This window comes from Schistocerca americana, chromosome 8, assembly GCF_021461395.2.
Source record: "Schistocerca americana isolate TAMUIC-IGC-003095 chromosome 8, iqSchAmer2.1, whole genome shotgun sequence".
Lineage (NCBI taxonomy): Eukaryota > Metazoa > Arthropoda > Insecta > Orthoptera > Acrididae > Schistocerca > Schistocerca americana.
Genome location: NC_060126.1, coordinates 237,737,706 through 237,751,749, shown reverse-complemented (window position 1 = coordinate 237,751,749; position 14,044 = coordinate 237,737,706). Strand labels below are relative to the sequence as shown.

The 14,044-nt window shown below is 42.2% G+C and overlaps 1 protein-coding gene and 2 non-coding genes across 3 annotated transcripts in view; 1 reads left to right on the top strand and 2 right to left on the bottom strand.

Annotated features, from left to right (window-relative positions):
• Window positions 1-14,044, bottom strand: part of LOC124545710 (netrin receptor UNC5C) — a 227,348-nt gene that overhangs the window by 82,109 nt on the left and 131,195 nt on the right. The window lies entirely within an intron of this gene.
• Trnat-ugu lies at window positions 5,634-5,707 on the bottom strand. The gene has a single exon. It is a non-coding gene; the product is annotated as a tRNA-Thr (tRNA).
• On the top strand, window positions 5,921-5,994 carry Trnat-ugu. Its single transcript has one exon. It is a non-coding gene; the product is annotated as a tRNA-Thr (tRNA).

Sequence of the window (14,044 nt, the reverse complement as noted above, 5' to 3'; positions counted from 1 at the left end):
GTTCTCATACAAATTAAAAGCAAAATACCTATGCTTTGTATTTAGAAGAAATGAAAGTTAAGCTAAATTTGCTGTGTGGGAGGGCTGTTAGCTGCGTTATGAATTACAAGGGTGATGTGGACTTGGAAAGACATTTAGCACAGGAAAACTTAGGATGATATGAGGCAAACCACGTCTGCCTCACTGCTAGATTTTGTTACTATAAAACAGAGGTCTGTAGTTAAATACGTTCAAGCCACACAACCAAACTGGCATACCACGTAATTTTGCACCATCTTCCGCACAAATCGACTCCTCTTTTCTGGCATACTGAAATAAAACAATAGATGCAATCAAATCAAACGTGACCTTTCAACAATTAAGGCATTACACGTATAAATCGAGAATCACACTTGCAACGTCATTTGCATGTTTACTCATAAATAAACTATTTGTGGCATATCTCATCATCACACAGTTCGATTCTAACCCCATTGACAATTTTAGACATGTCCTGCCATCTGTGAGTAAGATGTAGAACTTTTTGCATTCCGTAAGAATCGTGCCATCGAAGACTAGAATGAATCGTGAACGAATCGTAGTAATCGATTCGCAATTTGAGATTGAATCGTAGGAATCGAATCGGGAAAAAGAATCGTGTTGCCCAACTCTACTCCGTACAGCGCTGCCACCTGTCGGAAGTCAATGAAACTAAACGAGACGAAGCGGGAATGTTTCAAAATATTCCACAAGAAACTTCCGGATTTTTCAACCAAAATTGCCCGAGAAAAAAAATGTGTTGCATTACTTATTGAACTGCCCTCGTAATTGTTAAGTATTGAGCTATTGCATCAGCATTCTCTGCAAGGAACCTAACTGGTATACTGTCTGGACCAGAAGACCTGCTTTTATTAACTGACTTAAATTACTTCGCTACTCCGAGGATATCTACTTCTAAGCCACTCATGTTGGCTACTATTCTTGATTCGAATTCTGGAATATTTACTTCGTCTTGTTTGGTGAAGGAATTTCGAAAGGCTGTGTTTAGTGACTCTGCTTTCGTAGCACTATCGTCGATAGTATTTCCACTGCTATCGCGCAGAAAAGGCATTGACTGTGTCTTGTCGCTAGTATACTTTACATACGACCAGAATCTCTTCCGGTTTTCTGCGAAGTTTCGAGACGAAGTTTCGTTGTAGGAACTATTATAAGCATCTCGCATTGATGTCCGCGCAAAATTTCGAGCTTCTGTAAAACATCGCCAAACTTGGAGATTCTACGTTCGTTTAAATTTGGCATGCTTTTTTCGTTGTTTTCGTAACAGTGTTCTGACCCGTTTTGTGCACCAAGGGGGATCACCTCCGTCGTTTGTTAATTTACTTGGTATAAATCTCTCAACCGCTCTCGATATTATTTCTTTGAATTCAAGCGACATCTGATCTACAATTACACTGTTAATTTAGAAGGAGTGGAGACTGTCTCGCAGGAAGGTGTCAAGTGAATTTTTATATGCTTTTTTCAGCTGTCATATTTTTCGTTTATTTTTGGAGTATGTCAATTGAATAACACTTATAAACTTCCACAGTGACCAGATCTTGTCCTCTTTTGAATAGGCATTGTAGTGGGGAGTGACGGATTTATAAATATTTTGTTTCTACATACATTTCTATATTCAAATCTACTGTTAGCAACCGACGCTGCAAATACAGCAACAAAATTATGTATTATTTTTGCTATTTGATGTTAGGTGTAGAATACATTAATATCAAAATTTTCTCTTCATGAATAGCATGTTCCTTGCCCCTGTATCCATTGAAGAATCACACAGAGTGCAGAGGAAGTTATAACAAGCACAAGAAGCTAAGACAACGAAATCAGAAGCTGTCGATTGAGAGCCTCTGACGACACGTAAATGAATGTTTCTAAATCGCTAAACGCTGGCCTCTTTTCCTTTCCAACTGTCCCCCGCTAAGTTACGCGGCACAGAATTCGGAGGGGAGAATTAAAATGCGCCAGCGGGGGAAAAAAGCAATCCATACAGCACAGCCGCTCGCAATAAAAACAAACAGCGATGCAATTAATATGCGATTCCATTGCATCTGCTACATGAACTGCGGCGCGGCCGCCCTGTAAGGACGGAATTGTAAATCTGGTTTCAGCGCACCAAAGTAATTAAATCTGTCGGCGTCCGAATACCAAATCAGCTGGAGACGGTTTTACGGTCTCGTGTGCGCGTCCAGTTCTGCGGTGTTTGCTCGTATTTCTCTGGATACGAGTAAATGGCGAGTACGCCGATGTTTACGAAAGGTAAAATTACGCGCCTGACGCTCGAAAACGATTCAGTGCCTTTGTTTTGCGCCTTTCATCTGCAGGCTGAAGATGTCGACCTCGACTCCAATTAACCACCAGCAATGGAGAGTGAAGCTTTGACAATGCCAGCCACTCGTGCTGGTGAAACGTCAGAACAATCATCAAACGAATGTCAGAACCCAGACAGAAGCCAACAAGCAGTTGATTTCAGTACTGTCGAGACGATGTCACGGGTAAACGATACAAACTGAAAAATTTCTCAGGACCTAGTCAAGGTTTCCCATGAAAGCAATGTAACGTTCCTAAACTTAATCGGAAATTCCTTATTGGCTGATTTGGTTGGTTGATTTGGAGCTCATCGTATTAAGGAAGAATGGGGAAAGACGACAGCCGTGCCCTTTCAAAGGAACCATCCCGGCATTTGCCTGAAGCGATTTAGGGAAACCACGGAAAACCTAAATCATGAGGGCCGAACGCGGGTTTAAACCGTCGTCCTACGAATGCGAGTCCAGTGTGCTAACCACTGCGCCACCTCGCTAGGTCTTTATTGGGTGATAGCAGCTTTTCTTATTCGTTTTTTGTGTTTCTTCAAAATGACAACGCTTGTAGCAATCGCCAGGAGAAATATTTTGTATTTATATTGAACTGTGTAAAGGAGAGCAGCGCGAATGGTCAGTGTTTTTGACTCGCGACAGAGTGTTTCAATTACATAGCCGACACCAGAAGATCCTGAAGTAGACCCCAGCAGAAGAGTCGAAACGTCAATTGTGAAAAAGAAATTAGTGTGAAAACAGAACTCAGCCTAAGAACCTAGAGGATTTTACCTTCAACGACATGGCGAGGAAAGTCTGCAAACTTAAACATACCTGCATCCACATCTGTACTCGCCAAACCAGCAAACGGTGTGAGGAAGAGGGTATATAATGTACTAATATCATCTGCCCACTTTTCTATTCGATTCACGAGTGCTTTAGAAGAAAGTCTAAGCGTAGGCTTCCGCCGCCGTTGTCACTGTCAATAAAATTCTTCTGGGCCGTTGACCGCATTGTCAATACATAAAATCGTCCAATGTTTCGGCCACTATTGCAACTGGCCTTCCTCAGGACTGTGGTGAGCTAACAATGCGGTGAACAGCCCAGAAGAATTTTATGGTCCCACTAGATAAAAGTTTGACGAATTTTTCTCACTTTAATGGCATGGGAATTAATCAATGAAGTAACTTTTTTACTACTTTTGTTACGTTTGGCCGGCTGCTGTGGCCGAGACGTTCTAGGCGCCTCAGTCCGGAACCGCGCTGCTGCTACGGTCGCAGGTTCGAATCCTGCCTCAGGCATGGATGTGTGTGATGTCCTTAGTTAGTTAGGTTTAAGTAATTCTAAGTCTAGGGGAGTGATGACCTCAGATGTTAAGTCCCATAGTGCTTAGAGCCATTTGAACCATTTGTTACGTTCGCTATGGGTATTAGGTAAGCAAGGCTGGTCGTAATGCACAACATTTTCTTGTAAAGTCTCGCAACGTAATTCGTTGAGCACTTCTGGGAGATTTTTACGCTGTCTAAAGACACGCATGACGAATTGTGCATCTCTTCACTGAATGTTTTCTCTCCCTTCCGTTAACTCAGCTTGATAAGCGTTCCAGATCGACGAACAACCCTCAAGAATTTGTAGAACGAGGGTTTTGTACCGATCCCTTAGCTACCTCATGATTACCTATCTCCCTCAGGGCGCAATACATCCAGTTGAAGGTTTTTTCTATAGAGAAAATTTTCATTATTTTGTAATTTGTTGTTCCGTAGATCCAGTTGCTTCCCATGTAGCGGAGAGATCCGAAGATGATCTTTATGGATCGAAATGGATAGGCTGACGGCAATTTGTAATCTGTCACTGCGAGTAAGGGCCGCGCGGGAGTAGCCGAGCGGTCAGGGGCGCTGCAGTCATGGACTGTGCGGCTGGTCCCGGCGGAGGTTCGAGTCCTCCCTCGAGCATGGGTGTGTGTGTGTTTGTCCTTAGGATAATTTAGATTAAGTGGTGTGTAAGCTTAGGGACTGATGACCATAGCAGTTAAGTCCCATAAGATTCCACACACATTTAAATTTAAATGCGAGTAAGCAAAGTTCTGTACACCCTAGATCACTGTCTCTATTCGTGACTTTGTCGCAGCTTGTAACACTTCCATTTGACTATGAAATTGCCTTCTTCTGCGTTGATATCCAGTGTGAATTGATTTTAATTCAGCCTCTCCGGGTAGCACAGTTTCTACCTGTCACACACGAACATCGAAACACATCCTCTGCTCGAGCAGAAGGAATTCATGCCATGTGCTTAATTTTTAAGGTGTCATGCGTAAAGAGCGAGAGTCGGATTTCGCGCGATGGAGCAATCAGCAACATTTTGCGAGAAGGCAGCTTCCATTTCGCCGGCGGTCACTTTTTGTGGGTGGCGCTTGCGGCTGGCAGGTGCAGCGGCCCTGGAAAACGGGCAACGCCGCTGGTAGCCCGGCCTGCCTGACCAGGGGCGGTAAGGGCAGAGAGAGGCAGGAAGCAGTCCGTCTTGTGCCCCGAGAGGCTCTCAGCGGCGCCGAGTGCAGACACCAGCCAGACTGGGGGAAGGCGCCGCTTTCGCAGCCGTCGAGGATTTCCTTAACAGCTGGGCGTGGATCACGAGCCCTGCAACCCGCTGATACGCGCCATTTACGCGGCATAACGCGGCCCGTCACGTCGCCCTAACAGCAGTCGCGGGTCGCTGCTGCTAGCCCGTGTCACCTGCTCTCGCCACTTACGGCTTCCGCCCTCTCGCCCTCAGCTTACTGATCATTTACACTCTTCTCTCGTCGCTTTCCTCCAATGGCAAACGCGTCTACACCTACATGCACTATCTGGTCCAAAGTATACGCACACGTGTTAGTGGACATTAATATGAGTCGTGTCCACCCTTCACCCTTACTACGACTTGAACTACGTTGGGATGTCTGAGCGTCTGTGGAAGAATGGCAGCCTGTTCTTCCTCAAGAGCCGAAACCAGAGGAAGTAATGATGTTGGACGATGGGATGTGAAGCGAAGTCGACGTTATTTCTCATTCCAAAGATGGTACACTGGGTTCGGTCGGCACTCTGGCTTCCGGGAATGCCTCACAGATGCAGCTTTATTGTAAAGTTCTCATACGTTTCCTGCTATTGTAAATAATTCACCTTTACTGTACTGGGACAAAGATGAATAATCGCACTGTAGGAGCAGTGAATAAGATCTTTGACTCTGTGTTTGGTTATATTAAATGATGACTAACTGAAAACCACAGCTGCCGACAGGTGTTGTTGATATACCTCGATGTGGACAGCTGAAAATGTGTGCCCCGACCGGGACTCGAACCCGGGATCTCCTGCTTACATGGCAGACGCTCTATCCATCTGAGCCACCGAGGACACAGATGAATAGCGCGACTGCAGGGACTTATCCCTTGCACGCTTCCCGTGAGACTCACACTCCCAACTGTCCATAATTCTACATATGTATTGTACCTTATAGACATTTGCCCACCCACTATATACATATGTAGAATTGTGGACAGTTGGGAGTGTGAGTCTCTCGGGAAGCGTGCAAGGGATAAGTCCCTGCAGTCGCGCTATTCATCTGTGTCCTCGGTGGCTCAGATGGATAGAGCGTCTGCCATGTAAGCAGGAGATCCCGGGTTCGAGTCCCGGTCGGGGCACACATTTTCAGCTGTCCACATCGAGGTATATCAACAACACCTGTCGGCAGCTGTGGTTTTCAGTTAGTCATCATTTATTCCAGCGAAAAGCTGCACGGTCATCAACAGTAACTGTTCTTTCGAGAACAAGTTACTGTCTTCGTATATTTAGTTATATTTGTGGTTGACTTGCTAGTTTGTCAGTTGTGCAGTGCTGAGATATTCGTATTTGAGGCATATTAGCGAACAGTTGAGTTCTTCCGAGAAGGAGATCTGTATTTGTGAATCTGGGAGAAACTATCTGGAGTATTTTAGGGGAAAATTGATACATAATATTCTGTCTTTGTACTGTTGAAGATTTTGGAGGAATTGTAAAGGTATGTTTATAATTTTTGTAATGAGGGAATTTTTTAATTGTTGTAGGCTTCTAACACTGTGTTGACTTTTTCTCAGTAATCAAAGTCTGACTCCTAGAAAAAAAATATTTTCTTTAAAATAAAATCCAACTGAATGATTCATGGTAAAGTTCTGAATTACACCTTACCGCCGCACGAAGCAACTGTTTGTTTCTGACAAAAAAATTAGAGTACTTTATTCATCTTTAGCTGCTGCTTTGTATTTCATTTCAGTACCCCCTGCCCCTCCCCCCCAAAAAAAGCGAGCATACAGAGCAAGAGGTAAGTCACTTTTATTTCAGGGCAGATCCCACCTTGAGTCCTTGTGCAAGCAGTATAACAGTGTGTAGTCAAGATTGTCGAGTGTCCCCCTAGCAAATAGGCCTGAACTAATTTTCAGTGAACAGTGTTGCTAATTTCAGTTTTTTTCTTCCGAGTAGAGCAGTACTTTATTTTTGAGGATGCTCTTAGTCTAACATTGCTCTTCATTTTACGCATCGTCCTTGATGCGTTTCGGTACAGAGTTTTAGTTATATAGTTTTCACTGAGCACACAATTAGTTTCTTTTTCTTTTGGCATTTAAGTAGATTCATGTTCTTTATTTCAGGCTTTAAGTTTTATTTCACGACACTATCCACATGCGCACCACACGGCCATCCAACAGTCACGTTTGCGAAGCAATTGAATACTATACCTAAAGGACACGTTATATGAAGAGCAAGTTTTCGAAATTAATATGTTCAGTTCTCTCACAAACACACAACATTTTATAGAAAGCTTACATTATGATACGATGCATTGTCAGGCTGATAAAAATAATCGTGCCTTCCGAAATCTTCATTTACTGTACTTAGTACACAAAGCAGTAAAATGTGTTAAGATCCTTCCGTATTTACTGTGTTCTTAAGCGCTATAGGTGGACCACACCTTATCCAAGAAAAACACCGCAGTGCCAGAACACTTTTTAATACAATGTGGTAGATTGTATTACAGACGAAAGAACTGTTATTATCCTCACGTGGACTATCTGGCGATACACGAATTCTTTTTGAAAATATAGCAGTAAGAGATAATCATTGAACTAATGAATAAGTGAGCAGGTTCTTCGTTTGCCGTATTTTAATATGAACAATGAATTCTAGTTTCATGTAACTGTCGCTCCAGATAAGGTGTAATACGCCACACGATTATATGTCTGTAATTATTCTGAAATCTCGTTAATGACTGTCACTTATTTTGATTAATATCTTTTCTGAACTGAAAGGAATGCAATAAGAACGCGATATACGATATAATACTTTAACAAGTATGATTTTAACCAACATGTTTGGGAGTGTTGGCGATCTTACTCGTGACTACTACTTACCATTAAACAGTTGCGACCGTGATCGTTTCTTCATAAGTAATTTTAACACATAACCATTTTTATTACTGAAAAGCATACAGATCAATACTGATTCATATGAAAGGGTGAAAGAGTGTCACCCTTCGTATGAATCAATTGTACAGCGACTGGTATTCACGGTATCCAGTTTTATGGCGCTATGCGATAAGCTCGTTGATTCTAAAAAAGCGTATGGGGCCTGAAGATGTCAAAATGAATTGCCGAAACTGGCTGCGTTCGAAATAAAATAAAATAACCTAAAATATACGGCTGCTGGTAAAGGTTATTGAAATGAGAAGTCTCTAATTCAGGAGCTCATGCGTACGATAACTGCATTCCGGTTTGTTTTAAAGGCTAGGCATGAAAGTTTTATGGGTTTCAGGAATTACTAGAAGAGCCGTAAAGTGAATAATCTTGCATTCCTAACACTCCCCGAGAGTGAAATGCCGGCAGTGGCTCCCTGACCATCATGGCCAGTATGGGTACGCCTCATTGCTTGGACAGATCTAAGTTGACGCGGTATAAACAAGACTAATTTCCGTTCTGCTGTATTTTGTAGCGGGTTGTGAAGCACCATGAGACGAGATGTGTCAGCATGTGATCTGATTATCCGAATGACTCTATCACACGATCTGGAGATGCGCTCTGAGACAAGACAGAATTTCCATTATGAGAGACATCGACATCGGCCGATCGGAACTATAACTCCGGGTGGCAGGGGGGAGACCGGTGTGGGTTGCCTCCCTTTACTTTTGTTGAGCATCGACCATGACACGGCTCTGGGCGGGTCCTGCGGCAGCCCACTGCCATCGATCATTGGCCCCCGACAGCAGGGAGATCCCAGTCACGGCCGAACAACGACTCTCTGTACGTCTGCAGTTTAAAATGCCGTAAAAAACGTTCCTGTCTGCAGAGCTTTTTCCCTTGATGTGCCTATCACGCGTTATAGCATCCACAGCATTGTGTCTTTCTTAGTTTCGTAGCAGCTCATTTGGAACCGATATGCGTATGAACTTCCGAAAGGTATAACACTCCTGTTAAACAACATTTTGTAGTTTAATGTAGTTTACACACAACAAATATTCTACATTTTCGGATCAATCTTTTACACAAATGTGTTAATAAGGGTCCGAAAGCCTGCGAATGTTATTACTTTACCAGTGCTTTAACCGTAAATCTGAAATGAATGCCTAGTACTGCCTTATAAGAAACTCAATTGCACCAGTAATATCACTGCTAAATATAAGGACACTGCGCCATCATCTTGACCCTATTTAAAAAGGACGGATGAAAGTTTCTGGCAGCATTACTTCGAGATTCGTAATGATGGTACGTGAAAAACTGCGCAGTCAGAAGTTTTGACTTTACAGATTCTGCTCGCGTCTATAAACGGGATCATATCTCAGACAGTTGTGTCACCCTTTCGTATGAATCAGTTGCACAAAGGAAACAAAAGAAAAATTCGGAGTAGGTATTAAAATCCATGGAGAAGAAATAAAAACTTTAAGGTTCATCGATGACATTGTAATTCTGTGAGACAGCAAAGGATTTAGAAGAGCAGTTGAACGCAATGGACAGTATCTTGAAAGGAGGGTATAAGATGAACATCAACAAAAGCAAAACGAGGATAATGGAATGTAGTCGAGTTAACTCGGGTGATGCTGACGGAACTAGACTAGGAAATGAGACACTTAAAGCAGTAAAGGAGTTTTGCTATTTGGGGAGCAAAATAACTGATGATGGTCGAAGTAGAGAGGATATAAAATGTAGACTGGCAATGGCAAGGAAAGCGTTCCTGAAGAAGAGAAATTTGTTAACATCGAGTACAGATTCAAGTGTCAGGAAGTCGTTTCTGAAAGTATTTGTATGGAGTGTAGCCATGTATGGAAGTGAAACATGGACGATAAATAGATTAGACAAGAAGAGAACAGAAACTTTCGAAATGGGGTGCTACAGAAGAATGCTGAAGATTAGATGGGTAGATCACATAACTAATGAGGAGGTATTGAACAGAATTGGGGAGAAGAGGAGTTTGTGGCACAACTTGACTAGAAGAAGGGATCTGTTGGTAGGACATATTCTGAAGCATCAAGGAATCACCAATTTAGTATTGGAGGGCAGCGTGGAGGGTAAAAATCGTAGAGGGAGACCAAGAGATGAATACATTAAGCACATTCAGAAGGATGTAGCCTGCAGTACGTACTAGGAGATAAAGCAGCTTGCACAGGATAGAGTAGCATGGAGAGCTGCATCAAACCAGTCTCAGGACTGAAGACCACAATAACAACATCTCAAACCGATTAATAACCCAATCAGAGTTAATGAAGCGTAGATATAAAGAGGAGTGTATATACTGGGTATCCCAGAAATCTTTCGCTGGTTAGAAACATTCATAAGTCATAAAATATTACACAGATAAATACTTTTTATCTTGAATTGCATGTGACATACTCGAGTTTTTGTGTACATACATACTTATTGTGACTTTGTGCCTATTTGGATACAACATTTCCGGCAAGATGGATCGGAAATTGTGATCCCATCAATAGGCCTCCACAATCATCGGACATAACACATCTGGCTCTGTTTCTCTGTGGTTAAGTCAAGGACCAAGTTTACCAAACACCAGTGAACGACAACGCAGCATTACGGCGCAGAATTACTGACATCATAACATACATTCCTCACGAAGTGGTGACCAACACATGGGTGGAATAGGAATATTGATTGTATATCCTTCGGGCAGTGAAAGGAGCACACTTCGAAATTTATTAATTGTATCTGTGTACACAAAAACTTGAATATGCTACCTGCACTTCAAGATAAAAGATATGTTGGAGGTATAAATTAAACAATGCCTTCAGTCACAACTTTTTCGTGTTTTATTAACTACATTTCGGACCCTGTGGGTCCATCGTCAGGTGTAATTTGTCTTAGTACCTGATTTATTTCTTCTCTTGAATGAGGTGTAATGAATATTCCTGTCACGAAAAGGTTTAATGTTAGGTTATGAATTTCGTAAGTCGAACGCGGAAAATATGTGCAAAATAGTGGAAAATGCAAAAATGGTTCAAATGGCTCTGAGCACTATGGGACTTAACATCTATGGTCATCAGTCCCATAGAACTTAGAACTACTTAAACCTAATTAACCTAAGGACATCACACAACACCCAGTGTGGAAAATGAACAGTGTAAACTTACCACATCTTCCAAGGAAAGTATTTTTAACGTTTTAGTACCGGCAAACATTCTTTTCTCCCTCGTTTTCGTACATATCACTTCATTCAAGATGTACATTTGCATGTACATGTTTATAAACACTTCACAGATGCTTTTGTGCATTGCGTTGTCGTCGTGAAGTGTTTGTAAACATGTGTGTGCAAATGTACTAAAACGTTAAAATAGCTTTCCTTGGATGATGTGGTGAGTTTACACTGTTCAATTTCCGCTATTTTGCACATATTTTCCACATTCAACTTACGAAATTCATAACATAACATTAAACCTTTTCGCTGGCCGGGGTGGCCGAGCGGTTCTAGGCGCTACAATCTGGAACCGCACAACCGCTACGGTCTCAGGTTCGAATCCTGCCTCGGGCATGGATATGTGTGATGTCCATAGGTTAGTTAGGTTTAAGTAGTTCTAAGTTCTAGGGCACTGATGACCTTAGAAGTTAAGTCCCATTGTGCTCAGAGCCATTTGATTTGAATTAAACCTCTTCGTGACTGGAATATGCATTTCACCTCATTCAGGAGAAGAAATAAAACGTGTATTAAGACAAATTACACTTGACGATGAGCCCACAAGGTGCGAAATGCATCGTGTAGTTAATAAAACACGAAAAAGTTGTGACTGAAGGCGTTTTTTAATTGCTACCTCCAATGTTTTGAATACAGCCACATTTTAAACTGCAAAATAAAGATAAAATTAAATTAAAATATAGGTGTTTGTGTGTCATATTTTCTGCTTTATGCGTGTTTGTCATCAGGGAAGGACTTCTAGGACATCCTTTATTTAAAAAATGTTTTAAATGGCTCTAAGCACTATGAGACTTAACATCTGAGATAATCAGTCCCCTAGACTTACAACTACTTACACTTAACTAACCTAAGAACGTCACACACATCCTCGCCCGAGGCAAGATTCGAACCTGCGACTGTAGCAACAGCGCGGTTCCGGACTGAAGCGCGTAGAACCGCTCGGCCACAGCGGCCGGCTCATCCTTTATTACAATTCAGTTTGGCCCCTAAGTGAATATCTCAAAAAACTCAAAAGTTACCAGACTGTGAATCTGAGAAAGAAATCTCCCAAATTTTATCTAAATGTCGTGATATACACGAGGTAAAAGTTCCACCAAAATTACAGATATAGGAGACTAATACTAAGAGCACAAAAATCCGAAGAGCATTATATAACGAACGTCGGGAAAGAGTTAAAATCAATGGAATGTATTGTCGTGAATATAGGCAACGTAAACGCTCTCGGAGAAGTCAGGTGGCATCTGACGAGCCTGGTCCAAGTATGGATGCGGATTTCATTGCCGATAATACGAGTATAAGGAATGCAATGGCGGTGGACCAAAAAAAAAAAATAATGGTTCAAATGGCTCTGAGCACTATGCGACTTAACTTCTCAGGTCATCAGTCGCCTAGAACTTAGAACTAATTAAACCTAACTAACCTAGGGACATCACACACATCCATGCGCGAGGCAGGATTCGAACCTGCGACCTGAGCGGTCGCTCGGTTCCAGACTGTAGCACCTAGAACCGCACGGCCACTCCGCCCGGCGGTGGACCCATACACATCGGACGGTCTTGACGTATCCAGTATGGCGGCGGGGGCACTTGAACCAGGATAACTAGTTAAAACTTTCTATATTTAATTTGCAAACAAATAACTGTGGCAGTATCGACATTGAATGTTGTTTTTCAGCGTAATTTCTTTATAAATATTTTTTCTACAACATATAGATTTCATGTGAAGTCATATTTGTGTTTAAATATCTTTAGACACTTCCTTAGGCGTTCCTTTGCACCGTTGGTGAACGAATCTGGCGTCATGGAAATACATCAAAGCTTAACGCCCCAAAATATGATTACTGTAGCTCAGGTCCTGCCCTAAGTGCCTTCAGACCTTAAGTTTGTGACGGAGTTTACTACGCGAAACACTGAAACACCGAAACAACGTTCCGATTTTTCTTCAATGTACTGTGTACTGTGCTTCGTACTTACAGCTATGCTGAGTACTTACGTAGTGAATGGTGGGCTCCATGTGGTTCCCAAGTTGTTCAGCGACCGTAAACCGTAATATTACCAAATAAGCAGCAATCAGTCGCAAAATGGTGTTTACAAAAGTGAGTAAATAAAACATGATTTTGCGACTGATTGCTGCTTATTTGGTAATTTTACTTATATAGTGCCTATTTGTGTTGTTATGACAGTCAAGGTAAATAAATGGTCAAAGTCAGTGCGCGTACAACGCCTACTCCTTTCGAATAGCATGGAGAGTGCTCGCAGGGCTTAACAGCCTCAATCAGCTGATGCGTTTTTGCGAGTTTCACGTGGCTTCATTCCATGAGAAACTGTGAAGATGTCTGAGATTTATCTTAGGACATTGGTATATTAATCTGGTAGTCATTACATGTACACCAGCAGCTCACCTCAAATAATGGGTTTACTAAATAGGAAACACTTCCTTTCAGTTCAGCGATATATTATTTATTTGATCACAAAACGATTTTCGTGTCTATGCAGGGGGACCAATTTATGGGGTGAACCATTTACAGGAATGTATCAAATGATGGACCAGCGCCGGCCGGAGTGGCCGAGCGGTTCTAGGCGCTTCAGTCTGGAACCGCGCGACCGCTGCGGTCGCAGGTTCGAATCCTGCCTCGGGCATGGATGTGTGTGATGTCCTTAGGTTAGTTAGGTTTAAGTAGTTCTAAGTTCTAGGGGACTGATGACCTCAGATGTTAAGTCCCTTAGTGCTCAGAGCCATTCTTTTTTTTTTTTTGTTGGACCAGCGACACTCCAAAATTTATCATAATCTTATTTTTTTGTTCAACCTCAAGCCTGACAGCAAGTTTTTGAGAGTGATCTTTCTCCTTGAGCCACTTTTTTCATGAAACTTTCTTTCCGCTTGTAACACAGTAGACCTATTATCACGGGAACCAGTGTCTTTAACGTCCAACGTTCTGAATCACAGTATTATTTCACAATGTTATTGACAATATTATTGATCAGTCTTGGGGGGGGGGGGGGGGGGGAGAACGTCAATAATATCTCACAA